This window comes from Oryzias latipes, chromosome 18 (genome assembly GCF_053564925.1).
Source record: "Oryzias latipes strain Hd-rR chromosome 18, Olatipes_Hd-rR_3.1".
Classification (NCBI taxonomy): Eukaryota; Metazoa; Chordata; class Actinopteri; order Beloniformes; family Adrianichthyidae; genus Oryzias; species Oryzias latipes.
Window position 1 is genome coordinate 33,116,444 of NC_136254.1, and position 26,872 is coordinate 33,143,315.

Below are 26,872 nucleotides of genomic sequence, written 5' to 3' on the forward strand. Positions count from 1 at the left end.
AACTGCACAAAGAGGTAGAATCTTCACACACTCACAATGTTTAACTCTCTCTTGGAGCATTCTTTCAGGCAACCATTTTCTTCCCCTCACAGTTCCGTTGATAAAGCTCACCGCCTCCACTCTGTTTTGTGGAAAGCCCATGTTCCTATGACTGCGCCAGTGTCAATACTTGCTTTTGAGTAGCAGGACATGTCAATAGAGTTCTTTCTTTCCATCAGCGTGTCAAGAGGCATGGTGGCCAAGTGGTAAGGCATTGGTCTTGTAAACCAAAAATCATGGGTTCAATCCCCATCCCTGCCTGAAATGGCACTGGTAGACTGACCACAAACAACCTGGCAAGTGCAATGTGATTAAAAACCCTTTGCTCACTTGTATATTCAAAGAGCACATTGCTTCATTTTGTGTTGCAGGCCCTGCCAATAAAGCTCTTTCTTTACCTTTACGCATACCAAGACATGGTTCACAAGTGGTAAGGTGTTGCTCTATCCGGCCGAACACCATGGGCTCAATTCACATTGGTGCCTGCAATGGCGTAGAGAGACTAAACATTAAACAAAGTCTTGTGGGACTACTAGGAGAGGGGAATTTTAGATTCACTTCCAAGACCTTGGGCATTAACTCTGTACCAGTTCAACTGGCCCTTTCTTACAAATGGACTATTAAAGGACAGGTTCTTACAGACTTTGCTGCTCGTCCTTTATCCTGCACCTTGTCTAGCAATCCAGAATGGCGCCGTAAGAGAACTTAAAAAAACGCCTCAAACCCCACTATTGCAGTTGGTTATATCACACTCAAACTCTTGACATCAACAGTGATCACTGCAAACAAGAAGCAGAGTGGCGCAGCGGAAGCGTGCTGGGCCCATAACCCAGAGGTCGATGGACCGAAACCATCCTCTGCTAACTAATTTGTCTTTCAGCATATTGCCTTGTTTTTAGGGGAAATGTGGCTTTAGTCTCTATTATTATTGCCTGCATCCTACTGAAAACAAGTTTTTTGGCGGGCCTTGTCTATTCTCAGTTTGTAGATATCATATTGGGGAATGGTGAATCCAGCCGAAAAAAACTTTTGTTTTTCAAGCCCATCAAAATGTCTAGCTAGCATGACAAATTTATCTCCCTTTAAACAACACCGGCTTGTGCCATTTAGCTTCTCTTTCATGCTAACGGCACCTTCATTGAGCACTTAGCACTATGCCAAACAGCACATAGAGGTAGAATGTTAAATGGGCGTATTGTTTAACTCTGTCATGAAGCATTCTCTCAGGCGAGCATTTTCAGGCAATTTATCCTGAAACCTTAGGTCTGCTTAGGCAGGTATATCAGACTCAAACTGGTGCCAAAAACACTGACAGAGAAGACAACAGAAGCAGAGTGGCGCAGCGGAAGCGTGCTGGGCCCATAACCCAGAGGTCGATGGATCGAAACCATCCTCTGCTAACTATGATGATGACAGGGCAGATTATTGCCATGACATTAAATAATGCATGCCTCCTACTGAAAATGCAGTTTAATGGGCTTTCTCTTATCTTACTTTAGAAACAACCCCAGCGTCAGCCACTGCGCTTCTTTTTTCAAGCTAACAGCGCCTCATTGAGAACTTAGTTGCCAAACTGCACAAAGAGGTAGAATCTTCACACACTCACAATGTTTAACTCTCTCTTGGAGCATTCTTTCAGGCAACCATTTTCTTCCCCTCACAGTTCCGTTGATAAAGCTCACCGCCTCCACTCTGTTTTGTGGAAAGCCCATGTTCCTATGACTGCGCCAGTGTCAATACTTGCTTTTGAGTAGCAGGACATGTCAATAGAGTTATTTCTTTCCATCAGGGTGTCAAGAGGCATGGTGGCCAAGTGGTAAGGCGTTGATCTTGTAAACCAAAAATCATGGGTTCAATCCCCATCCGTGCCTGAAATGGCATTGGTAGACTGACCACAAACAACCTGGCAAGAGCAATGTGATTAAAAACCCTTTGCTCACTTGTATATTCACAGAGCACATTGCTTCATTTTGTGTTGCAGGCCCTGCCAATAAAGCTCTTTCTTTACCTTTACGCATACCAAGACATGGTTCACAAGTGGTAAGGTGTTGGTCTATCCGGCCGAACACCATGGGCTCTATTCACATTGGTGCCTGCAATGGCGTAGGGAGACTAAACATTAAACAAAGTCTTGTGGGACTACTAGGAGAGGGGAATTTTAGATTCACTTCCAAGACCTTGGGCATTAACTCTGTACCAGTTCAACTGGCCCTTTCTTACAAATGGACTATTAAAGGACAGGTTCTTACAGACTTTGCTGCTCGTCCTTTATCCTGCACCTTGTCTAGCAATCCAGAATGGCGCCGTAAGAGAACTTAAAAAAATGCCTCAAACCCGACTATTGCAGTTGGTTATATCACACTCAAACTCTTGACATCAACAGTGATCACTGCAAACAAGAAGCAGAGTGGCGCAGCGGAAGCGTGCTGGGCCCATAACCCAGAGGTCGATGGACCGAAACCATCCTCTGCTAACTAATCTGTCTTTCAGCATATCACCTTGTTTTTAGGGGAAATGTGGCTTTAGTCTCTATTATTATTGCCTGCATCCTACTGAAAACAAGTTTTTTGGCGGGCCTTGTCTATTCTCAGTTTGTAGATATCATATTGGGGAATGGTGAATCCAGCCGAAAAAAACTTTCGTTTTTCAAGCCCATCAAAATGTCTAGCTAGCATGACAAATTTATCTCCCTTTAAACAACACCGGCTTGTGCCATTTAGCTTCTCTTTCATGCTAACGGCACCTTCATTGAGCACTTAGCACTTTGCCAAACAGCACAAAGAGGTAGAATGTTAAATGGCCGTTTTGTTTAACTCTTTCATGAAGCATTCTCTCAGGCGAGCATTTTCAGGCAATTTATCCTGAAACCTTAGGTCTGCTTAGGCAGGTATATCAGACTCAAACTGGTGCCAAAAACACTGACAGAGAAGACAACAGAAGCAGAGTGTGGCAGCGGAAGCGTGCTGGGCCCATAACCCAGAGGTCGATGGACCGAAACCATCTTCTGCTAACTATGATGATGACATGGCAGATTATTGCCATGACATTAAATAATGCATGCCTCCTACTGAAAATGCAGTTTAATGGGCTTTCTCTCATCTTACTTTAGAAACAGCCACTGCGCTTCTTTTTTCAAGCTAACAGCGCCTCATTGAGAACTTAGTTGCCAAACTGCACAAAGAGGTAGAATCTTCACACACTCACAATGTTTAACTCTCTCATGGAGCATTCTTTCAGGCAACCATTTTCTTCCCCACACAGTTCCGTTGATAAAGCTCACCGCCTCCACTCTGTTTTGTGGAAAGCCCATGTTCCTATGACTGCGCCAGTGTCAATACTTGCTTTTGAGTAGCAGGACATGTCAATAGAGTTCTTTCTTTCCATCACCGTGTCAAGAGGCATGGTGGCCAAGTGGTAAGGCGTTGGTCTTGTAAACCAAAAATCATGGGTTCAATCCCCATCCGTGCCTGAAATGGCATTGGTAGACTGACCACAAACAACCTGGCAAGTGCAATGTGATTAAAAACCCTTTGCTCACTTGTATATGCACAGAGCACGTTGCTTCATTTTGTGTTGCAGGCCCTGCCAATAAAGCTCTTTCTTTACCTTTACGCATACCAAGACATGGTTCACAAGTGGTAAGGTGTTGGTCTATCCGGCCGAACACCATGGGCTCTATTCACATTGGTGCCTGCAATGGCGTAGGGAGACTAAACATTAAACAAAGTCTTGTGGGACTACTAGTAGGGGGGAATTTTAGATTCACTTCCAAGACCTTGGGCATTAACTCTGTACCAGTTCAACTGGCCCTTTCTTACAAATGGACTATTAAAGGACAGGTTCTTACAGACTTTGCTGCTCGTCCTTTATCCTGCACCTTGTCTAGCAATCCAGAATGGCGCCGTAAGAGAACTTAAAAAAATGCCTCAAACCCGACTATTGCAGTTGGTTATATCACACTCAAACTCTTGACATCAACAGTGATCACTGCAAACAAGAAGCAGAGTGGCGCAGCGGAAGCGTGCTGGGCCCATAACCCAGAGGTCGATGGACCGAAACCATCCTCTGCTAACTAATCTGTCTTTCAGCATATCACCTTGTTTTTAGGGGAAATGTGGCTTTAGTCTCTATTATTATTGCCTGCATCCTACTGAAAACAAGTTTTTTGGCGGGCCTTGTCTATTCTCAGTTTGTAGATATCATATTGGGGAATGGTGAATCCAGCCGAAAAAAACTTTCGTTTTTCAAGCCCATCAAAATGTCTAGCTAGCATGACAAATTTATCTCCCTTTAAACAACACCGGCTTGTGCCATTTAGCTTCTCTTTCATGCTAACGGCACCTTCATTGAGCACTTAGCACTTTGCCAAACAGCACAAAGAGGTAGAATGTTAAATGGCCGTATTGTTTAACTCTTTCATGAAGCATTCTCTCAGGCGAGCATTTTCAGGCAATTTATCCTGAAACCTTAGGTCTGCTTAGGCATGTATATCAGACTCAAACTGGTGCCAAAAACACTGACAGAGAAGACAACAGAAGCAGAGTGTGGCAGCGGAAGCGTGCTGGGCCCATAACCCAGAGGTCGATGGACCGAAACCATCCTCTGCTAACTATGATGATGACATGGCAGATTATTGCCATGACATTAAATAATGCATGCCTCCTACTGAAAATGCAGTTTAATGGGCTTTCTCTCATCTTACTTTAGAAACAGCCACTGCGCTTCTTTTTTCAAGCTAACAGCGCCTCATTGAGAACTTAGTTGCCAAACTGCACAAAGAGGTAGAATCTTCACACACTCACAATGTTTAACTCTCTCATGGAGCATTCTTTCAGGCAACCATTTTCTTCCCCACACAGTTCCGTTGATAAAGCTCACCGCCTCCACTCTGTTTTGTGGAAAGCCCATGTTCCTATGACTGCGCCAGTGTCAATACTTGCTTTTGAGTAGCAGGACATGTCAATAGAGTTCTTTCTTTCCATCACCGTGTCAAGAGGCATGGTGGCCAAGTGGTAAGGCGTTGGTCTTGTAAACCAAAAATCATGGGTTCAATCCCCATCCGTGCCTGAAATGGCATTGGTAGACTGACCACAAACAACCTGGCAAGTGCAATGTGATTAAAAACCCTTTGCTCACTTGTATATGCACAGAGCACGTTGCTTCATTTTGTGTTGCAGGCCCTGCCAATAAAGCTCTTTCTTTACCTTTACGCATACCAAGACATGGTTCACAAGTGGTAAGGTGTTGGTCTATCCGGCCGAACACCATGGGCTCTATTCACATTGGTGCCTGCAATGGCGTAGGGAGACTAAACATTAAACAAAGTCTTGTGGGACTACTAGGAGGGGGGAATTTTAGATTCACTTCCAAGACCTTGGGCATTAACTCTGTACCAGTTCAACTGGCCCTTTCTTACAAATGGACTATTAAAGGACAGGTTCTTACAGACTTTGCTGCTCGTCCTTTATCCTGCACCTTGTCTAGCAATCCAGAATGGCGCCGTAAGAGAACTTAAAAAAACGCCTCAAACCCCACTATTGCAGTTGGTTATATCACACTCAAACTCTTGACATCAACAGTGATCACTGCAAACAAGAAGCAGAGTGGCGCAGCGGAAGCGTGCTGGGCCCATAACCCAGAGGTCGATGGACCGAAACCATCCTCTGCTAACTAATCTGTCTTTCAGCATATCGCCTTGTTTTTAGGGGAAATGTGGCTTTAGTCTCTATTATTATTGCCTGCATCCTACTGAAAACAAGTTTTTTGGCGGGCCTTGTCTATTCTCAGTTTGTAGATATCATATTGGGGAATGGTGAATCCAGCCGAAAAAAACTTTCGTTTTTCAAGCCCATCAAAATGTCTAGCTAGCATGACAAATTTATCTCCCTTTAAACAACACCGGCTTGTGCCATTTAGCTTCTCTTTCATGCTAACGGCACCTACATTGAGCACTTAGCACTTTGCCAAACAGCACAAAGAGGTAGAATGTTAAATGGGCGTATTGTTTAACTCTTTCATGAAGCATTCTCTCAGGCGAGCATTTTCAGGCAATGTATCCTGAAACCTTAGGTCTGCTTAGGCAGGTATATCAGACTCAAACTGGTGCCAAAAACACTGACAGAGAAGACAACAGAAGCAGAGTGTGGCAGCGGAAGCGTGCTGGGCCCATAACCCAGAGGTCGATGGACCGAAACCATCCTCTGCTAACTATGATGATGACATGGCAGATTATTGCCATGACATTAAATAATGCATGCCTCCTACTGAAAATGCAGTTTAATGGGCTTTCTCTCATCTTACTTTAGAAACAGCCACTGCGCTTCTTTTTTCAAGCTAACAGCGCCTCATTGAGAACTTAGTTGCCAAACTGCACAAAGAGGTAGAATCTTCACACACTCACAATGTTTAACTCTCTCATGGAGCATTCTTTCAGGCAACCATTTTCTTCCCCACACAGTTCCGTTGATAAAGCTCACCGCCTCCACTCTGTTTTGTGGAAAGCCCATGTTCCTATGACTGCGCCAGTGTCAATACTTGCTTTTGAGTAGCAGGACATGTCAATAGAGTTCTTTCTTTCCATCACCGTGTCAAGAGGCATGGTGGCCAAGTGGTAAGGCGTTGGTCTTGTAAACCAAAAATCATGGGTTCAATCCCCATCCGTGCCTGAAATGGCATTGGTAGACTGACCACAAACAACCTGGCAAGTGCAATGTGATTAAAAACCCTTTGCTCACTTGTATATGCACAGAGCACGTTGCTTCATTTTGTGTTGCAGGCCCTGCCAATAAAGCTCTTTCTTTACCTTTACGCATACCAAGACATGGTTCACAAGTGGTAAGGTGTTGGTCTATCCGGCCGAACACCATGGGCTCTATTCACATTGGTGCCTGCAATGGCGTAGGGAGACTAAACATTAAACAAAGTCTTGTGGGACTACTAGGAGGGGGGAATTTTAGATTCACTTCCAAGACCTTGGGCATTAACTCTGTACCAGTTCAACTGGCCCTTTCTTACAAATGGACTATTAAAGGACAGGTTCTTACAGACTTTGCTGCTCGTCCTTTATCCTGCACCTTGTCTAGCAATCCAGAATGGCGCCGTAAGAGAACTTAAAAAAACGCCTCAAACCCCACTATTGCAGTTGGTTATATCACACTCAAACTCTTGACATCAACAGTGATCACTGCAAACAAGAAGCAGAGTGGCGCAGCGGAAGCGTGCTGGGCCCATAACCCAGAGGTCGATGGACCGAAACCATCCTCTGCTAACTAATCTGTCTTTCAGCATATCGCCTTGTTTTTAGGGGAAATGTGGCTTTAGTCTCTATTATTATTGCCTGCATCCTACTGAAAACAAGTTTTTTGGCGGGCCTTGTCTATTCTCAGTTTGTAGATATCATATTGGGGAATGGTGAATCCAGCCGAAAAAAACTTTCGTTTTTCAAGCCCATCAAAATGTCTAGCTAGCATGACAAATTTATCTCCCTTTAAACAACACCGGCTTGTGCCATTTAGCTTCTCTTTCATGCTAACGGCACCTACATTGAGCACTTAGCACTTTGCCAAACAGCACAAAGAGGTAGAATGTTAAATGGCCGTATTGTTTAACTCTGTCATGAAGCATTCTCTCAGGCGAGCATTTTCAGGCAATTTATCCTGAAACCTTAGGTCTGCTTAGGCAGGTATATCAGACTCAAACTGGTGCCAAAAACACTGACAGAGAAGACAACAGAAGCAGAGTGGCGCAGCGGAAGCGTGCTGGGCCCATAACCCAGAGGTCGATGGATCGAAACCATCCTCTGCTAACTATGATGATGACAGGGCAGATTATTGCCATGACATTAAATAATGCATGCCTCCTACTGAAAATGCAGTTCAATGGGCTTTCTCTTATCTTACTTTAGAAACAACCCCAGCGTCAGCCACTGCGCTTCTTTTTTCAAGCTAACAGCGCCTCATTGAGAACTTAGTTGCCAAACTGCACAAAGAGGTAGAATCTTCACACACTCACAATGTTTAACTCTCTCTTGGAGCATTCTTTCAGGCAACCATTTTCTTCCCCTCACAGTTCCGTTGATAAAGCTCACCGCCTCCACTCTGTTTTGTGGAAAGCCCACGTTCCTATGACTGCGCCAGTGTCAATACTTGCTTTTGAGTAGCAGGACATGTCAATAGAGTTCTTTCTTTCCATCAGGGTGTCAAGAGGCATGGTGGCCAAGTGGTAAGGCGTTGATCTTGTAAACCAAAAATCATGGGTTCAATCCCCATCCGTGCCTGAAATGGCATTGGTAGACTGACCACAAACAACCTGGCAAGAGCAATGTGATTAAAAACCCTTTGCTCACTTGTATATTCACAGAGCACGTTGCTTCATTTTGTGTTGCAGGCCCTGCCAATAAAGCTCTTTCTTTACCTTTACGCATACCAAGACATGGTTCACAAGTGGTAAGGTGTTGGTCTATCCGGCCGAACACCATGGGCTCTATTCACATTGGTGCCTGCAATGGCGTAGGGAGACTAAACATTAAACAAAGTCTTGTGGGACTACTAGGAGAGGGGAATTTTAGATTCACTTCCAAGACCTTGGGCATTAACTCTGTACCAGTTCAACTGGCCCTTTCTTACAAATGGACTATTAAAGGACAGGTTCTTACAGACTTTGCTGCTCGTCCTTTATCCTGCACCTTGTCTAGCAATCCAGAATGGCGCCGTAAGAGAACTTAAAAAAATGCCTCAAACCCGACTATTGCAGTTGGTTATATCACACTCAAACTCTTGACATCAACAGTGATCACTGCAAACAAGAAGCAGAGTGGCGCAGCGGAAGCGTGCTGGGCCCATAACCCAGAGGTCGATGGACCGAAACCATCCTCTGCTAACTAATCTGTCTTTCAGCATATCACCTTGTTTTTAGGGGAAATGTGGCTTTAGTCTCTATTATTATTGCCTGCATCCTACTGAAAACAAGTTTTTTGGCGGGCCTTGTCTATTCTCAGTTTGTAGATATCATATTGGGGAATGGTGAATCCAGCCGAAAAAAACTTTCGTTTTTCAAGCCCATCAAAATGTCTAGCTAGCATGACAAATTTATCTCCCTTTAAACCACACCGGCTTGTGCCATTTAGCTTCTCTTTCATGCTAACGGCACCTTCATTGAGCACTTAGCACTTTGCCAAACAGCACAAAGAGGTAGAATGTTAAATGGCCGTATTGTTTAACTCTTTCATGAAGCATTCTCTCAGGCGAGCATTTTCAGGCAATTTATCCTGAAACCTTAGGTCTGCTTAGGCAGGTATATCAGACTCAAACTGGTGCCAAAAACACTGACAGAGAAGACAACAGAAGCAGAGTGTGGCAGCGGAAGCGTGCTGGGCCCATAACCCAGAGGTCGATGGACCGAAACCATCTTCTGCTAACTATGATGATGACATGGCAGATTATTGCCATGACATTAAATAATGCATGCCTCCTACTGAAAATGCAGTTTAATGGGCTTTCTCTCATCTTACTTTAGAAACAGCCACTGCGCTTCTTTTTTCAAGCTAACAGCGCCTCATTGAGAACTTAGTTGCCAAACTGCACAAAGAGGTAGAATCTTCACACACTCACAATGTTTAACTCTCTCATGGAGCATTCTTTCAGGCAACCATTTTCTTCCCCACACAGTTCCGTTGATAAAGCTCACCGCCTCCACTCTGTTTTGTGGAAAGCCCATGTTCCTATGACTGCGCCAGTGTCAATACTTGCTTTTGAGTAGCAGGACATGTCAATAGAGTTCTTTCTTTCCATCAGGGTGTCAAGAGGCATGGTGGCCAAGTGGTAAGGCGTTGGTCTTGTAAACCAAAAATCATGGGTTCAATCCCCATCCGTGCCTGAAATGGCATTGGTAGACTGACCACAAACAACCTGGCAAGTGCAATGTGATTAAAAACCCTTTGCTCACTTGTATATGCACAGAGCACGTTGCTTCATTTTGTGTTGCAGGCCCTGCCAATAAAGCTCTTTCTTTACCTTTACGCATACCAAGACATGGTTCACAAGTGGTAAGGTGTTGGTCTATCCGGCCGAACACCATGGGCTCTATTCACATTGGTGCCTGCAATGGCGTAGGGAGACTAAACATTAAACAAAGTCTTGTGGGACTACTAGTAGGGGGGAATTTTAGATTCACTTCCAAGACCTTGGGCATTAACTCTGTACCAGTTCAACTGGCCCTTTCTTACAAATGGACTATTAAAGGACAGGTTCTTACAGACTTTGCTGCTCGTCCTTTATCCTGCACCTTGTCTAGCAATCCAGAATGGCGCCGTAAGAGAACTTAAAAAAATGCCTCAAACCCGACTATTGCAGTTGGTTATATCACACTCAAACTCTTGACATCAACAGTGATCACTGCAAACAAGAAGCAGAGTGGCGCAGCGGAAGCGTGCTGGGCCCATAACCCAGAGGTCGATGGACCGAAACCATCCTCTGCTAACTAATCTGTCTTTCAGCATATCACCTTGTTTTTAGGGGAAATGTGGCTTTAGTCTCTATTATTATTGCCTGCATCCTACTGAAAACAAGTTTTTTGGCGGGCCTTGTCTATTCTCAGTTTGTAGATATCATATTGGGGAATGGTGAATCCAGCCGAAAAAAACTTTCGTTTTTCAAGCCCATCAAAATGTCTAGCTAGCATGACAAATTTATCTCCCTTTAAACAACACCGGCTTGTGCCATTTAGCTTCTCTTTCATGCTAACGGCACCTTCATTGAGCACTTAGCACTTTGCCAAACAGCACAAAGAGGTAGAATGTTAAATGGCCGTATTGTTTAACTCTTTCATGAAGCATTCTCTCAGGCGAGCATTTTCAGGCAATTTATCCTGAAACCTTAGGTCTGCTTAGGCATGTATATCAGACTCAAACTGGTGCCAAAAACACTGACAGAGAAGACAACAGAAGCAGAGTGTGGCAGCGGAAGCGTGCTGGGCCCATAACCCAGAGGTCGATGGACCGAAACCATCCTCTGCTAACTATGATGATGACATGGCAGATTATTGCCATGACATTAAATAATGCATGCCTCCTACTGAAAATGCAGTTTAATGGGCTTTCTCTCATCTTACTTTAGAAACAGCCACTGCGCTTCTTTTTTCAAGCTAACAGCGCCTCATTGAGAACTTAGTTGCCAAACTGCACAAAGAGGTAGAATCTTCACACACTCACAATGTTTAACTCTCTCATGGAGCATTCTTTCAGGCAACCATTTTCTTCCCCACACAGTTCCGTTGATAAAGCTCACCGCCTCCACTCTGTTTTGTGGAAAGCCCATGTTCCTATGACTGCGCCAGTGTCAATACTTGCTTTTGAGTAGCAGGACATGTCAATAGAGTTCTTTCTTTCCATCACCGTGTCAAGAGGCATGGTGGCCAAGTGGTAAGGCGTTGGTCTTGTAAACCAAAAATCATGGGTTCAATCCCCATCCGTGCCTGAAATGGCATTGGTAGACTGACCACAAACAACCTGGCAAGTGCAATGTGATTAAAAACCCTTTGCTCACTTGTATATGCACAGAGCACGTTGCTTCATTTTGTGTTGCAGGCCCTGCCAATAAAGCTCTTTCTTTACCTTTACGCATACCAAGACATGGTTCACAAGTGGTAAGGTGTTGGTCTATCCGGCCGAACACCATGGGCTCTATTCACATTGGTGCCTGCAATGGCGTAGGGAGACTAAACATTAAACAAAGTCTTGTGGGACTACTAGGAGGGGGGAATTTTAGATTCACTTCCAAGACCTTGGGCATTAACTCTGTACCAGTTCAACTGGCCCTTTCTTACAAATGGACTATTAAAGGACAGGTTCTTACAGACTTTGCTGCTCGTCCTTTATCCTGCACCTTGTCTAGCAATCCAGAATGGCGCCGTAAGAGAACTTAAAAAAACGCCTCAAACCCCACTATTGCAGTTGGTTATATCACACTCAAACTCTTGACATCAACAGTGATCACTGCAAACAAGAAGCAGAGTGGCGCAGCGGAAGCGTGCTGGGCCCATAACCCAGAGGTCGATGGACCGAAACCATCCTCTGCTAACTAATCTGTCTTTCAGCATATCGCCTTGTTTTTAGGGGAAATGTGGCTTTAGTCTCTATTATTATTGCCTGCATCCTACTGAAAACAAGTTTTTTGGCGGGCCTTGTCTATTCTCAGTTTGTAGATATCATATTGGGGAATGGTGAATCCAGCCGAAAAAAACTTTCGTTTTTCAAGCCCATCAAAATGTCTAGCTAGCATGACAAATTTATCTCCCTTTAAACAACACCGGCTTGTGCCATTTAGCTTCTCTTTCATGCTAACGGCACCTACATTGAGCACTTAGCACTTTGCCAAACAGCACAAAGAGGTAGAATGTTAAATGGGCGTATTGTTTAACTCTTTCATGAAGCATTCTCTCAGGCGAGCATTTTCAGGCAATGTATCCTGAAACCTTAGGTCTGCTTAGGCAGGTATATCAGACTCAAACTGGTGCCAAAAACACTGACAGAGAAGACAACAGAAGCAGAGTGTGGCAGCGGAAGCGTGCTGGGCCCATAACCCAGAGGTCGATGGACCGAAACCATCCTCTGCTAACTATGATGATGACATGGCAGATTATTGCCATGACATTAAATAATGCATGCCTCCTACTGAAAATGCAGTTTAATGGGCTTTCTCTCATCTTACTTTAGAAACAGCCACTGCGCTTCTTTTTTCAAGCTAACAGCGCCTCATTGAGAACTTAGTTGCCAAACTGCACAAAGAGGTAGAATCTTCACACACTCACAATGTTTAACTCTCTCATGGAGCATTCTTTCAGGCAACCATTTTCTTCCCCACACAGTTCCGTTGATAAAGCTCACCGCCTCCACTCTGTTTTGTGGAAAGCCCATGTTCCTATGACTGCGCCAGTGTCAATACTTGCTTTTGAGTAGCAGGACATGTCAATAGAGTTCTTTCTTTCCATCACCGTGTCAAGAGGCATGGTGGCCAAGTGGTAAGGCGTTGGTCTTGTAAACCAAAAATCATGGGTTCAATCCCCATCCGTGCCTGAAATGGCATTGGTAGACTGACCACAAACAACCTGGCAAGTGCAATGTGATTAAAAACCCTTTGCTCACTTGTATATGCACAGAGCACGTTGCTTCATTTTGTGTTGCAGGCCCTGCCAATAAAGCTCTTTCTTTACCTTTACGCATACCAAGACATGGTTCACAAGTGGTAAGGTGTTGGTCTATCCGGCCGAACACCATGGGCTCTATTCACATTGGTGCCTGCAATGGCGTAGGGAGACTAAACATTAAACAAAGTCTTGTGGGACTACTAGGAGGGGGGAATTTTAGATTCACTTCCAAGACCTTGGGCATTAACTCTGTACCAGTTCAACTGGCCCTTTCTTACAAATGGACTATTAAAGGACAGGTTCTTACAGACTTTGCTGCTCGTCCTTTATCCTGCACCTTGTCTAGCAATCCAGAATGGCGCCGTAAGAGAACTTAAAAAAACGCCTCAAACCCCACTATTGCAGTTGGTTATATCACACTCAAACTCTTGACATCAACAGTGATCACTGCAAACAAGAAGCAGAGTGGCGCAGCGGAAGCGTGCTGGGCCCATAACCCAGAGGTCGATGGACCGAAACCATCCTCTGCTAACTAATCTGTCTTTCAGCATATCGCCTTGTTTTTAGGGGAAATGTGGCTTTAGTCTCTATTATTATTGCCTGCATCCTACTGAAAACAAGTTTTTTGGCGGGCCTTGTCTATTCTCAGTTTGTAGATATCATATTGGGGAATGGTGAATCCAGCCGAAAAAAACTTTCGTTTTTCAAGCCCATCAAAATGTCTAGCTAGCATGACAAATTTATCTCCCTTTAAACAACACCGGCTTGTGCCATTTAGCTTCTCTTTCATGCTAACGGCACCTACATTGAGCACTTAGCACTTTGCCAAACAGCACAAAGAGGTAGAATGTTAAATGGGCGTATTGTTTAACTCTTTCATGAAGCATTCTCTCAGGCGAGCATTTTCAGGCAATGTATCCTGAAACCTTAGGTCTGCTTAGGCAGGTATATCAGACTCAAACTGGTGCCAAAAACACTGACAGAGAAGACAACAGAAGCAGAGTGGCGCAGCGGAAGCGTGCTGGGCCCATAACCCAGAGGTCGATGGATCGAAACCATCTTCTGCTAACTATGATGATGACAGGGCAGATTATTGCCATGACATTAAATAATGCATGCCTCCTACTGAAAATGCAGTTCAATGGGCTTTCTCTTATCTTACTTTAGAAACAACCCCAGCGTCAGCCACTGCGCTTCTTTTTTCAAGCTAACAGCGCCTCATTGAGAACTTAGTTGCCAAACTGCACAAAGAGGTAGAATCTTCACACACTCACAATGTTTAACTCTCTCTTGGAGCATTCTTTCAGGCAACCATTTTCTTCCCCACACAGTTCCGTTGATAAAGCTCACCGCCTCCACTCTGTTTTGTGGAAAGCCCACGTTCCTATGACTGCGCCAGTGTCAATACTTGCTTTTGAGTAGCAGGACATGTCAATAGAGTTCTTTCTTTCCATCAGGGTGTCAAGAGGCATGGTGGCCAAGTGGTAAGGCGTTGATCTTGTAAACCAAAAATCATGGGTTCAATCCCCATCCGTGCCTGAAATGGCATTGGTAGACTGACCACAAACAACCTGGCAAGAGCAATGTGATTAAAAACCCTTTGCTCACTTGTATATTCACAGAGCACGTTGCTTCATTTTGTGTTGCAGGCCCTGCCAATAAAGCTCTTTCTTTACCTTTACGCATACCAAGACATGGTTCACAAGTGGTAAGGTGTTGGTCTATCCGGCCGAACACCATGGGCTCTATTCACATTGGTGCCTGCAATGGCGTAGGGAGACTAAACATTAAACAAAGTCTTGTGGGACTACTAGGAGAGGGGAATTTTAGATTCACTTCCAAGACCTTGGGCATTAACTCTGTACCAGTTCAACTGGCCCTTTCTTACAAATGGACTATTAAAGGACAGGTTCTTACAGACTTTGCTGCTCGTCCTTTATCCTGCACCTTGTCTAGCAATCCAGAATGGCGCCGTAAGAGAACTTAAAAAAATGCCTCAAACCCCACTATTGCAGTTGGTTATATCACACTCAAACTCTTGACATCAACAGTGATCACTGCAAACAAGAAGCAGAGTGGCGCAGCGGAAGCGTGCTGGGCCCATAACCCAGAGGTCGATGGACCGAAACCATCCTCTGCTAACTAATCTGTCTTTCAGCATATCACCTTGTTTTTAGGGGAAATGTGGCTTTAGTCTCTATTATTATTGCCTGCATCCTACTGAAAACAAGTTTTTTGGCGGGCCTTGTCTATTCTCAGTTTGTAGATATCATATTGGGGAATGGTGAATCCAGCCGAAAAAAACTTTCGTTTTTCAAGCCCATCAAAATGTCTAGCTAGCATGACAAATTTATCTCCCTTTAAACAACACCGGCTTGTGCCATTTAGCTTCTCTTTCATGCTAACGGCACCTTCATTGAGCACTTAGCACTTTGCCAAACAGCACAAAGAGGTAGAATGTTAAATGGCCGTATTGTTTAACTCTTTCATGAAGCATTCTCTCAGGCGAGCATTTTCAGGCAATTTATCCTGAAACCTTAGGTCTGCTTAGGCAGGTATATCAGACTCAAACTGGTGCCAAAAACACTGACAGAGAAGACAACAGAAGCAGAGTGTGGCAGCGGAAGCGTGCTGGGCCCATAACCCAGAGGTCGATGGACCGAAACCATCCTCTGCTAACTATGATGATGACATGGCAGATTATTGCCATGACATTAAATAATGCATGCCTCCTACTGAAAATGCAGTTTAATGGGCTTTCTCTCATCTTACTTTAGAAACAGCCACTGCGCTTCTTTTTTCAAGCTAACAGCGCCTCATTGAGAACTTAGTTGCCAAACTGCACAAAGAGGTAGAATCTTCACACACTCACAATGTTTAACTCTCTCTTGGAGCATTCTTTCAGGCAACCATTTTCTTCCCCTCACAGTTCCGTTGATAAAGCTCACCGCCTCCACTCTGTTTTGTGGAAAGCCCACGTTCCTATGACTGCGCCAGTGTCAATACTTGCTTTTGAGTAGCAGGACATGTCAATAGAGTTATTTCTTTCCATCAGGGTGTCAAGAGGCATGGTGGCCAAGTGGTAAGGCGTTGATCTTGTAAACCAAAAATCATGGGTTCAATCCCCATCCGTGCCTGAAATGGCATTGGTAGACTGACCACAAACAACCTGGCAAGAGCAATGTGATTAAAAACCCTTTGCTCACTTGTATATTCACAGAGCACGTTGCTTCATTATGTGTTGCAGGCCCTGCCAATAAAGCTCTTTCTTTACCTTTACGCATACCAAGACATGGTTCACAAGTGGTAAGGTGTTGGTCTATCCGGCCGAACACCATGGGCTCTATTCACATTGGTGCCTGCAATGGCGTAGGGAGACTAAACATTAAACAAAGTCTTGTGGGACTACTAGGAGAGGGGAATTTTAGATTCACTTCCAAGACCTTGGGCATTAACTCTGTACCAGTTCAACTGGCCCTTTCTTACAAATGGACTATTAAAGGACAGGTTCTTACAGACTTTGCTGCTCGTCCTTTATCCTGCACCTTGTCTAGCAATCCAGAATGGCGCCGTAAGAGAACTTAAAAAAATGCCTCAAACCCCACTATTGCAGTTGGTTATATCACACTCAAACTCTTGACATCAACAGTGATCACTGCAAACAAGAAGCAGAGTGGCGCAGCGGAAGCGTGCTGGGCCCATAACCCAGAGGTCGATGGACCGAAACCATCCTCTGCTAACTAATCTGTCTTTCAGCATATCACCTTGTTTTTAGGGGAAATGTGGCTTTAGTCTCTATTATTATTGCCTGCATCCTACTGAAAACAAGTTTTTTGGCGGGCCTTGTCTATTCTCAGTTTGTAGATATCATATTGGGGAATGGTGAATCCAGCCGAAAAAAACTTTCGTTTTTCAAGCCCATCAAAATGTCTAGCTAGCATGACAAATTTATCTCCCTTTAAACAACACCGGCTTGTGCCATTTAGCTTCTCTTTCATGCTAACGGCACCTTCATTGAGCACTTAGCACTTTGCCAAACAGCACAAAGAGGTAGAATGTTAAATGGCCGTATTGTTTAACTCTTTCATGAAGCATTCTCTCAGGCGAGCATTTTCAGGCAATTTATCCTGAAACCTTAGGTCTGCTTAGGCAGGTATATCAGACTCAAACTGGTGCCAAAAACACTGACAGAGAAGACAACAGAAGCAGAGTGTGGCAGCGGAAGCGTGCTGGGCCCATAACCCAGAGGTCGATGGATCGAAACCATCCTCTGCTAACTATGATGATGACATGGCAGATTATTGCCATGACATTAAATAATGCATGCCTCCTACTGAAAATGCAGTTTAATGGGCTTTTTCTCATCTTACTTTAGAAACAGCCACTGCGCTTCTTTTTTCAAGCTAACAGCGCCTCATTGAGAACTTAGTTGCCAAACTGCACAAAGAGGTAGAATCTTCACACACTCACAATGTTTAACTCTCTCATGGAGCATTCTTTCAGGCAACCATTTTCTTCCCCTCACAGTTCCGTTGATAAAGCTCACCGCCTCCACTCTGTTTTGTGGAAAGCCCATGTTCCTATGACTGCGCCAGTGTCAATACTTGCTTTTGAGTAGCAGGACATGTCAATAGAGTTCTTTCTTTCCATCAGGGTGTCAAGAGGCATGGTGGCCAAGTGGTAAGGCGTTGGTCTTGTAAACCAAAAATCATGGGTTCAATCCCCATCCGTGCCTGAAATGGCATTGGTAGACTGACCACAAACAACCTGGCAAGTGCAATGTGATTAAAAACCCTTTGCTCACTTGTATATGCACAGAGCACGTTGCTTCATCTTGTGTTGCAGGCCCTGCCAATAAAGCTCTTTCTTTACCTTTACACATACCAAGACATGGTTCACAAGTGGTAAGGTGTTGGTCTATCCGGCCGAACACCATGGGCTCTATTCACATTGGTGCCTGCAATGGCGTAGGGAGACTAAACATTAAACAAAGTCTTGTGGGACTACTAGGAGAGGGGAATTTTAGATTCACTTCCAAGACCTTGGGCATTAACTCTGTACCAGTTCAACTGGCCCTTTCTTACAAATGGACTATTAAAGGACAGGTTCTTACAGACTTTGCTGCTCGTCCTTTATCCTGCACCTTGTCTAGCAATCCAGAATGGCGCCGTAAGAGAACTTAAAAAAACGCCTCAAACCCCACTATTGCAGTTGGTTATATCACACTCAAACTCTTGACATCAACAGTGATCACTGCAAACAAGAAGCAGAGTGGCGCAGCGGAAGCGTGCTGGGCCCATAACCCAGAGGTCGATGGACCGAAACCATCCTCTGCTAACTAATCTGTCTTTCAGCATATCGCCTTGTTTTTAGGGGAAATGTGGCTTTAGTCTCTATTATTATTGCCTGCATCCTACTGAAAACAAGTTTTTTGGCGGGCCTTGTCTATTCTCAGTTTGTAGATATCATATTGGGGAATGGTGAATCCAGCCGAAAAAAACTTTCGTTTTTCAAGCCCATCAAAATGTCTAGCTAGCATGACAAATTTATCTCCCTTTAAACCACACCGGCTTGTGCCATTTAGCTTCTCTTTCATGCTAACGGCACCTACATTGAGCACTTAGCACTTTGCCAAACAGCACAAAGAGGTAGAATGTTAAATGGGCGTATTGTTTAACTCTGTCATGAAGCATTCTCTCAGGCGAGCATTTTCAGGCAATGTATCCTGAAACCTTAGGTCTGCTTAGGCAGGTATATCAGACTCAAACTGGTGCCAAAAACACTGACAGAGAAGACAACAGAAGCAGAGTGGCGCAGCGGAAGCGTGCTGGGCCCATAACCCAGAGGTCGATGGCTCGAAACCATCCTCTGCTAACTATGATGATGACAGGGCAGATTATTGCCATGACATTAAATAATGCATGCCTCCTACTGAAAATGCAGTTTAATGGGCTTTCTCTTATCTTACTTTAGAAACAACCCCAGCGTCAGCCACTGCGCTTCTTTTTTCAAGCTAACAGCGCCTCATTGAGAACTTAGTTGCCAAACTGCACAAAGAGGTAGAATCTTCACACACTCACAATGTTTAACTCTCTCTTGGAGCATTCTTTCAGGCAACCATTTTCTTCCCCTCACAGTTCCGTTGATAAAGCTCACCGCCTCCACTCTGTTTTGTGGAAAGCCCACGTTCCTATGACTGCGCCAGTGTCAATACTTGCTTTTGAGTAGCAGGACATGTCAATAGAGTTATTTCTTTCCATCAGGGTGTCAAGAGGCATGGTGGCCAAGTGGTAAGGCGTTGATCTTGTAAACCAAAAATCATGGGTTCAATCCCCATCCGTGCCTGAAATGGCATTGGTAGACTGACCACAAACAACCTGGCAAGAGCAATGTGATTAAAAACCCTTTGCTCACTTGTATATTCACAGAGCACATTGCTTCATTTTGTGTTGCAGGCCCTGCCAATAAAGCTCTTTCTTTACCTTTACGCATACCAAGACATGGTTCACAAGTGGTAAGGTGTTGGTCTATCCGGCCGAACACCATGGGCTCTATTCACATTGGTGCCTGCAATGGCGTAGGGAGACTAAACATTAAACAAAGTCTTGTGGGACTACTAGGAGAGGGGAATTTTAGATTCACTTCCAAGACCTTGGGCATTAACTCTGTACCAGTTCAACTGGCCCTTTCTTACAAATGGACTATTAAAGGACAGGTTCTTACAGACTTTGCTGCTCGTCCTTTATCCTGCACCTTGTCTAGCAATCCAGAATGGCGCCGTAAGAGAACTTAAAAAAACGCCTCAAACCCCACTATTGCAGTTGGTTATATCACACTCAAACTCTTGACATCAACAGTGATCACTGCAAACAAGAAGCAGAGTGGCGCAGCGGAAGCCTGCTGGGCCCATAACCCAGAGGTCGATGGACCGAAACCATCCTCTGCTAACTAATCTGTCTTTCAGCATATCGCCTTGTTTTTAGGGGAAATGTGGCTTTAGTCTCTATTATTATTGCCTGCATCCTACTGAAAACAAGTTTTTTGGCGGGCCTTGTCTATTCTCAGTTTGTAGATATCATATTGGGGAATGGTGAATCCAGCCGAAAAAAACTTTCGTTTTTCAAGCCCATCAAAATGTCTAGCTAGCATGACAAATTTATCTCCCTTTAAACAACACCGGCTTGTGCCATTTAGCTTCTCTTTCATGCTAACGGCACCTTCATTGAGCACTTAGCACTTTGCCAAACAGCACAAAGAGGTAGAATGTTAAATGGCCGTATTGTTTAACTCTTTCATGAATCATTCTCTCAGGCGAGCATTTTCAGGCAATTTATCCTGAAACCTTAGGTCTGCTTAGGCAGGTATATCAGACTCAAACTGGTGCCAAAAACACTGACAGAGAAGACAACAGAAGCAGAGTGGCGCAGCGGAAGCGTGCTGGGCCCATAACCCAGAGGTCGATGGCTCGAAACCATCCTCTGCTAACTATGATGATGACAGGGCAGATTATTGCCATGACATTAAATAATGCATGCCTCCTACTGAAAATGCAGTTTAATGGGCTTTCTCTCATCTTACTTTAGAAACAGCCACTGCGCTTCTTTTTTCAAGCTAACAGCGCCTCATTGAGAACTTAGTTGCCAAACTGCACAAAGAGGTAGAATCTTCACACACTCACAATGTTTAACTCTCTCATGGAGCATTCTTTCAGGCAACCATTTTCTTCCCCTCACAGTTCCGTTGATAAAGCTCACCGCCTCCACTCTGTTTTGTGGAAAGCCCATGTTCCTATGACTGCGCCAGTGTCAATACTTGCTTTTGAGTAGCAGGACATGTCAATAGAGTTCTTTCTTTCCATCAGGGTGTCAAGAGGCATGGTGGCCAAGTGGTAAGGCGTTGGTCTTGTAAACCAAAAATCATGGGTTCAATCCCCATCCGTGCCTGAAATGGCATTGGTAGACTGACCACAAACAACCTGGCAAGTGCAATGTGATTAAAAACCCTTTGCTCACTTGTATATGCACAGAGCACGTTGCTTCATTTTGTGTTGCAGGCCCTGCCAATAAAGCTCTTTCTTTACCTTTACACATACCAAGACATGGTTCACAATTGGTAAGGTGTTGGTCTATCCGGCCGAACACCATGGGCTCTATTCACATTGGTGCCTGCAATGGCGTAGGGAGACTAAACATTAAACAAAGTCTTGTGGGACTACTAGGAGAGGGGAATTTTAGATTCACTTCCAAGACCTTCGGCATTAACTCTGTACCAGTTCAACTGGCCCTTTCTTACAAATGGACTATTAAAGGACAGGTTCTTACAGACTTTGCTGCTCGTCCTTTATCCTGCACCTTGTCTAGCAATCCAGAATGGCGCCGTAAGAGAACTTAAAAAAACGCCTCAAACCCCACTATTGCAGTTGGTTATATCACACTCAAACTCTTGACATCAACAGTGATCACTGCAAGCAAGAAGCAGAGTGGCGCAGCGGAAGCGTGCTGGGCCCATAACCCAGAGGTCGATGGACCGAAACCCTCCTCTGCTAACTAATCTGTCTTTCAGCATATCGCCTTGTTTTTAGGGGAAATGTGGCTTTAGTCTCTATTATTATTGCCTGCATCCTACTGAAAACAAGTTTTTTGGCGGGCCTTGTCTATTCTCAGTTTGTAGATATCATATTGGGGAATGGTGAATCCAGCCGAAAAAAACTTTCGTTTTTCAAGCCCATCAAAATGTCTAGCTAGCATGACAAATTTATCTCCCTTTAAACAACACCGGCTTGTGCCATTTAGCTTCTCTTTCATGCTAACGGCACCTTCATTGAGCACTTAGCACTTTGCCAAACAGCACAAAGAGGTAGAATGTTAAATGGCCGTATTGTTTAACTCTGTCATGAAGCATTCTCTCAGGCGAGCATTTTCAGGCAATTTATCCTGAAACCTTAGGTCTGCTTAGGCAGGTATATCAGACTCAAACTGGTGCCAAAAACACTGACAGAGAAGACAACAGAAGCAGAGTGGCGCAGCGGAAGCGTGCTGGGCCCATAACCCAGAGGTCGATGGATCGAAACCATCCTCTGCTAACTATGATGATGACAGGGCAGATTATTGCCATGACATTAAATAATGCATGCCTCCTACTGAAAATGCAGTTTAATGGGCTTTCTCTCATCTTACTTTAGAAACAGCCACTGCGCTTCTTTTTTCAAGCTAACAGCGCCTCATTGAGAACTTAGTTGCCAAACTGCACAAAGAGGTAGAATCTTCACACACTCACAATGTTTAACTCTCTCATGGAGCATTCTTTCAGGCAACCATTTTCTTCCCCACACAGTTCCGTTGATAAAGCTCACTGCCTCCACTCTGTTTTGTGGAAAGCCCATGTTCCTATGACTGCGCCAGTGTCAATACTTGCTTTTGAGTAGCAGGACATGTCAATAGAGTTCTTTCTTTCCATCAGGGTGTCAAGAGGCATGGTGGCCAAGTGGTAAGGCGTTGGTCTTGTAAACCAAAAATCATGGGTTCAATCCCCATCCGTGCCTGAAATGGCATTGGTAGACTGACCACAAACAACCTGGCAAGTGCAATGTGATTAAAAACCCTTTGCTCACTTGTATATGCACAGAGCACGTTGCTTCATTTTGTGTTGCAGGCCCTGCCAATAAAGCTCTTTCTTTACCTTTACGCATACCAAGACATGGTTCACAAGTGGTAAGGTGTTGGTCTATCCGGCCGAACACCATGGGCTCAATTCACATTGGTGCCTGCAATGGCGTAGGGAGACTAAACATTAAACAAAGTCTTGTGGGACTACTAGGAGAGGGGAATTTTAGATTCACTTCCAAGACCTTGGGCATTAACTCTGTACCAGTTCAACTGGCCCTTTCTTACAAATGGACTATTAAAGGACAGGTTCTTACAGACTTTGCTGCTCGTCCTTTATCCTGCACCTTGTCTAGCAATCCAGAATGGCGCCGTAAGAGAACTTAAAAAAATGCCTCAAACCCCACTATTGCAGTTGGTTATATCACACTCAAACTCTTGACATCAACAGTGATCACTGCAAACAAGAAGCAGAGTGGCGCAGCGGAAGCGTGCTGGGCCCATAACCCAGAGGTCGATGGACCGAAACCATCCTCTGCTAACTAATCTGTCTTTCAGCATATCACCTTGTTTTTAGGGGAAATGTGGCTTTAGTCTCTATTATTATTGCCTGCATCCTACTGAAAACAAGTTTTTTGGCGGGCCTTGTCTATTCTCAGTTTGTAGATATCATATTGGGGAATGGTGAATCCAGCCGAAAAAAACTTTCGTTTTTCAAGCCCATCAAAATGTCTAGCTAGCATGACAAATTTATCTCCCTTTAAACAACACCGGCTTGTGCCATTTAGCTTCTCTTTCATGCTAACGGCACCTTCATTGAGCACTTAGCACTTTGCCAAACAGCACAAAGAGGTAGAATGTTAAATGGCCGTATTGTTTAACTCTTTCATGAAGCATTCTCTCAGGCGAGCATTTTCAGGCAATTTATCCTGAAACCTTAGGTCTGCTTAGGCAGGTATATCAGACTCAAACTGGTGCCAAAAACACTGACAGAGAAGACAACAGAAGCAGAGTGTGGCAGCGGAAGCGTGCTGGGCCCATAACCCAGAGGTCGATGGATCGAAACCATCCTCTGCTAACTATGATGATGACATGGCAGATTATTGCCATGACATTAAATAATGCATGCCTCCTACTGAAAATGCAGTTGAATGGGCTTTTTCTCATCTTACTTTAGAAACAGCCACTGCGCTTCTTTTTTCAAGCTAACAGCGCCTCATTGAGAACTTAGTTGCCAAACTGCACAAAGAGGTAGAATCTTCACACACTCACAATGTTTAACTCTCTCATGGAGCATTCTTTCAGGCAACCATTTTCTTCCCCTCACAGTTCCGTTGATAAAGCTCACCGCCTCCACTCTGTTTTGTGGAAAGCCCATGTTCCTATGACTGCGCCAGTGTCAATACTTGCTTTTGAGTAGCAGGACATGTCAATAGAGTTCTTTCTTTCCATCAGGGTGTCAAGAGGCATGGTGGCCAAGTGGTAAGGCGTTGGTCTTGTAAACCAAAAATCATGGGTTCAATCCCCATCCGTGCCTGAAATGGCATTGGTAGACTGACCACAAACAACCTGGCAAGTGCAATGTGATTAAAAACCCTTTGCTCACTTGTATATGCACAGAGCACGTTGCTTCATCTTGTGTTGCAGGCCCTGCCAATAAAGCTCTTTCTTTACCTTTACACATACCAAGACATGGTTCACAAGTGGTAAGGTGTTGGTCTATCCGGCCGAACACCATGGGCTCTATTCACATTGGTGCCTGCAATGGCGTAGGGAGACTAAACATTAAACAAAGTCTTGTGGGACTACTAGGAGAGGGGAATTTTAGATTCACTTCCAAGACCTTGGGCATTAACTCTGTACCAGTTCAACTGGCCCTTTCTTACAAATGGACTATTAAAGGACAGGTTCTTACAGACTTTGCTGCTCGTCCTTTATCCTGCACCTTGTCTAGCAATCCAGAATGGCGCCGTAAGAGAACTTAAAAAAACGCCTCAAACCCCACTATTGCAGTTGGTTATATCACACTCAAACTCTTGACATCAACAGTGATCACTGCAAACAAGAAGCAGAGTGGCGCAGCGGAAGCGTGCTGGGCCCATAACCCAGAGGTCGATGGACCGAAACCATCCTCTGCTAACTAATCTGTCTTTCAGCATATCGCCTTGTTTTTAGGGGAAATGTGGCTTTAGTCTCTATTATTATTGCCTGCATCCTACTGAAAACAAGTTTTTTGGCGGGCCTTGTCTATTCTCAGTTTGTAGATATCATATTGGGGAATGGTGAATCCAGCCGAAAAAAACTTTCGTTTTTCAAGCCCATCAAAATGTCTAGCTAGCATGACAAATTTATCTCCCTTTAAACAACACCGGCTTGTGCCATTTAGCTTCTCTTTCATGCTAACGGCACCTACATTGAGCACTTAGCACTTTGCCAAACAGCACAAAGAGGTAGAATGTTAAATGGGCGTATTGTTTAACTCTGTCATGAAGCATTCTCTCAGGCGAGCATTTTCAGGCAATGTATCCTGAAACCTTAGGTCTGCTTAGGCAGGTATATCAGACTCAAACTGGTGCCAAAAACACTGACAGAGAAGACAACAGAAGCAGAGTGGCGCAGCGGAAGCGTGCTGGGCCCATAACCCAGAGGTCGATGGCTCGAAACCATCCTCTGCTAACTATGATGATGACAGGGCAGATTATTGCCATGACATTAAATAATGCATGCCTCCTACTGAAAATGCAGTTTAATGGGCTTTCTCTTATCTTACTTTAGAAACAACCCCAGCGTCAGCCACTGCGCTTCTTTTTTCAAGCTAACAGCGCCTCATTGAGAACTTAGTTGCCAAACTGCACAAAGAGGTAGAATCTTCACACACTCACAATGTTTAACTCTCTCTTGGAGCATTCTTTCAGGCAACCATTTTCTTCCCCTCACAGTTCCGTTGATAAAGCTCACCGCCTCCACTCTGTTTTGTGGAAAGCCCACGTTCCTATGACTGCGCCAGTGTCAATACTTGCTTTTGAGTAGCAGGACATGTCAATAGAGTTATTTCTTTCCATCAGGGTGTCAAGAGGCATGGTGGCCAAGTGGTAAGGCGTTGATCTTGTAAACCAAAAATCATGGGTTCAATCCCCATCCGTGCCTGAAATGGCATTGGTAGACTGACCACAAACAACCTGGCAAGAGCAATGTGATTAAAAACCCTTTGCTCACTTGTATATTCACAGAGCACATTGCTTCATTTTGTGTTGCAGGCCCTGCCAATAAAGCTCTTTCTTTACCTTTACGCATACCAAGACATGGTTCACAAGTGGTAAGGTGTTGGTCTATCCGGCCGAACACCATGGGCTCTATTCACATTGGTGCCTGCAATGGCGTAGGGAGACTAAACATTAAACAAAGTCTTGTGGGACTACTAGGAGAGGGGAATTTTAGATTCACTTCCAAGACCTTGGGCATTAACTCTGTACCAGTTCAACTGGCCCTTTCTTACAAATGGACTATTAAAGGACAGGTTCTTACAGACTTTGCTGCTCGTCCTTTATCCTGCACCTTGTCTAGCAATCCAGAATGGCGCCGTAAGAGAACTTAAAAAAATGCCTCAAACCCCACTATTGCAGTTGGTTATATCACACTCAAACTCTTGACATCAACAGTGATCACTGCAAACAAGAAGCAGAGTGGCGCAGCGGAAGCGTGCTGGGCCCATAACCCAGAGGTCGATGGACCGAAACCATCCTCTGCTAACTAATCTGTCTTTCAGCATATCGCCTTGTTTTTAGGGGAAATGTGGCTTTAGTCTCTATTATTATTGCCTGCATCCTACTGAAAACAAGTTTTTTGGCGGGCCTTGTCTATTCTCAGTTTGTAGATATCATATTGGGGAATGGTGAATCCAGCCGAAAAAAACTTTCGTTTTTCAAGCCCATCAAAATGTCTAGCTAGCATGACAAATTTATCTCCCTTTAAACAACACCGGCTTGTGCCATTTAGCTTCTCTTTCATGCTAACGGCACCTACATTGAGCACTTAGCACTTTGCCAAACAGCACAAAGAGGTAGAATGTTAAATGGGCGTATTGTTTAACT

At 44.3% G+C, this 26,872-nt stretch overlaps 21 non-coding genes across 21 annotated transcripts; all 21 read left to right on the top strand.

Moving 5' to 3' along the window:
- Nucleotides 1–228: 228 nt before the first annotated feature.
- Nucleotides 229–300, top strand: trnat-ugu (transfer RNA threonine (anticodon UGU)). The gene has a single exon. It is a non-coding gene; the product is annotated as a tRNA-Thr (tRNA).
- Nucleotides 301–1,367: 1,067 nt separating this feature from the next.
- On the top strand, nucleotides 1,368–1,439 carry trnam-cau (transfer RNA methionine (anticodon CAU)). The gene has a single exon. It is a non-coding gene; the product is annotated as a tRNA-Met (tRNA).
- A 399-nt stretch (nucleotides 1,440–1,838) lies between these two features.
- trnat-ugu (transfer RNA threonine (anticodon UGU)) lies at nucleotides 1,839–1,910 on the top strand. Its single transcript has one exon. It is a non-coding gene; the product is annotated as a tRNA-Thr (tRNA).
- Nucleotides 1,911–3,436: 1,526 nt separating this feature from the next.
- Nucleotides 3,437–3,508, top strand: trnat-ugu (transfer RNA threonine (anticodon UGU)). The gene has a single exon. It is a non-coding gene; the product is annotated as a tRNA-Thr (tRNA).
- Nucleotides 3,509–5,034: 1,526 nt separating this feature from the next.
- trnat-ugu (transfer RNA threonine (anticodon UGU)) lies at nucleotides 5,035–5,106 on the top strand. The gene has a single exon. It is a non-coding gene; the product is annotated as a tRNA-Thr (tRNA).
- A 1,526-nt stretch (nucleotides 5,107–6,632) lies between these two features.
- On the top strand, nucleotides 6,633–6,704 carry trnat-ugu (transfer RNA threonine (anticodon UGU)). The gene has a single exon. It is a non-coding gene; the product is annotated as a tRNA-Thr (tRNA).
- Nucleotides 6,705–7,771: 1,067 nt separating this feature from the next.
- trnam-cau (transfer RNA methionine (anticodon CAU)) lies at nucleotides 7,772–7,843 on the top strand. The gene has a single exon. It is a non-coding gene; the product is annotated as a tRNA-Met (tRNA).
- Nucleotides 7,844–8,242: 399 nt separating this feature from the next.
- Nucleotides 8,243–8,314, top strand: trnat-ugu (transfer RNA threonine (anticodon UGU)). Its single transcript has one exon. It is a non-coding gene; the product is annotated as a tRNA-Thr (tRNA).
- Nucleotides 8,315–9,840: 1,526 nt separating this feature from the next.
- trnat-ugu (transfer RNA threonine (anticodon UGU)) lies at nucleotides 9,841–9,912 on the top strand. Its single transcript has one exon. It is a non-coding gene; the product is annotated as a tRNA-Thr (tRNA).
- A 1,526-nt stretch (nucleotides 9,913–11,438) lies between these two features.
- Nucleotides 11,439–11,510, top strand: trnat-ugu (transfer RNA threonine (anticodon UGU)). Its single transcript has one exon. It is a non-coding gene; the product is annotated as a tRNA-Thr (tRNA).
- A 1,526-nt stretch (nucleotides 11,511–13,036) lies between these two features.
- On the top strand, nucleotides 13,037–13,108 carry trnat-ugu (transfer RNA threonine (anticodon UGU)). The gene has a single exon. It is a non-coding gene; the product is annotated as a tRNA-Thr (tRNA).
- A 1,067-nt stretch (nucleotides 13,109–14,175) lies between these two features.
- On the top strand, nucleotides 14,176–14,247 carry trnam-cau (transfer RNA methionine (anticodon CAU)). Its single transcript has one exon. It is a non-coding gene; the product is annotated as a tRNA-Met (tRNA).
- Nucleotides 14,248–14,646: 399 nt separating this feature from the next.
- On the top strand, nucleotides 14,647–14,718 carry trnat-ugu (transfer RNA threonine (anticodon UGU)). Its single transcript has one exon. It is a non-coding gene; the product is annotated as a tRNA-Thr (tRNA).
- A 1,526-nt stretch (nucleotides 14,719–16,244) lies between these two features.
- Nucleotides 16,245–16,316, top strand: trnat-ugu (transfer RNA threonine (anticodon UGU)). Its single transcript has one exon. It is a non-coding gene; the product is annotated as a tRNA-Thr (tRNA).
- Nucleotides 16,317–17,842: 1,526 nt separating this feature from the next.
- Nucleotides 17,843–17,914, top strand: trnat-ugu (transfer RNA threonine (anticodon UGU)). The gene has a single exon. It is a non-coding gene; the product is annotated as a tRNA-Thr (tRNA).
- Nucleotides 17,915–19,452: 1,538 nt separating this feature from the next.
- trnat-ugu (transfer RNA threonine (anticodon UGU)) lies at nucleotides 19,453–19,524 on the top strand. Its single transcript has one exon. It is a non-coding gene; the product is annotated as a tRNA-Thr (tRNA).
- A 1,526-nt stretch (nucleotides 19,525–21,050) lies between these two features.
- trnat-ugu (transfer RNA threonine (anticodon UGU)) lies at nucleotides 21,051–21,122 on the top strand. Its single transcript has one exon. It is a non-coding gene; the product is annotated as a tRNA-Thr (tRNA).
- A 1,067-nt stretch (nucleotides 21,123–22,189) lies between these two features.
- trnam-cau (transfer RNA methionine (anticodon CAU)) lies at nucleotides 22,190–22,261 on the top strand. Its single transcript has one exon. It is a non-coding gene; the product is annotated as a tRNA-Met (tRNA).
- Nucleotides 22,262–22,648: 387 nt separating this feature from the next.
- trnat-ugu (transfer RNA threonine (anticodon UGU)) lies at nucleotides 22,649–22,720 on the top strand. Its single transcript has one exon. It is a non-coding gene; the product is annotated as a tRNA-Thr (tRNA).
- Nucleotides 22,721–24,246: 1,526 nt separating this feature from the next.
- On the top strand, nucleotides 24,247–24,318 carry trnat-ugu (transfer RNA threonine (anticodon UGU)). Its single transcript has one exon. It is a non-coding gene; the product is annotated as a tRNA-Thr (tRNA).
- Nucleotides 24,319–25,856: 1,538 nt separating this feature from the next.
- Nucleotides 25,857–25,928, top strand: trnat-ugu (transfer RNA threonine (anticodon UGU)). The gene has a single exon. It is a non-coding gene; the product is annotated as a tRNA-Thr (tRNA).
- Nucleotides 25,929–26,872: the final 944 nt, after the last annotated feature.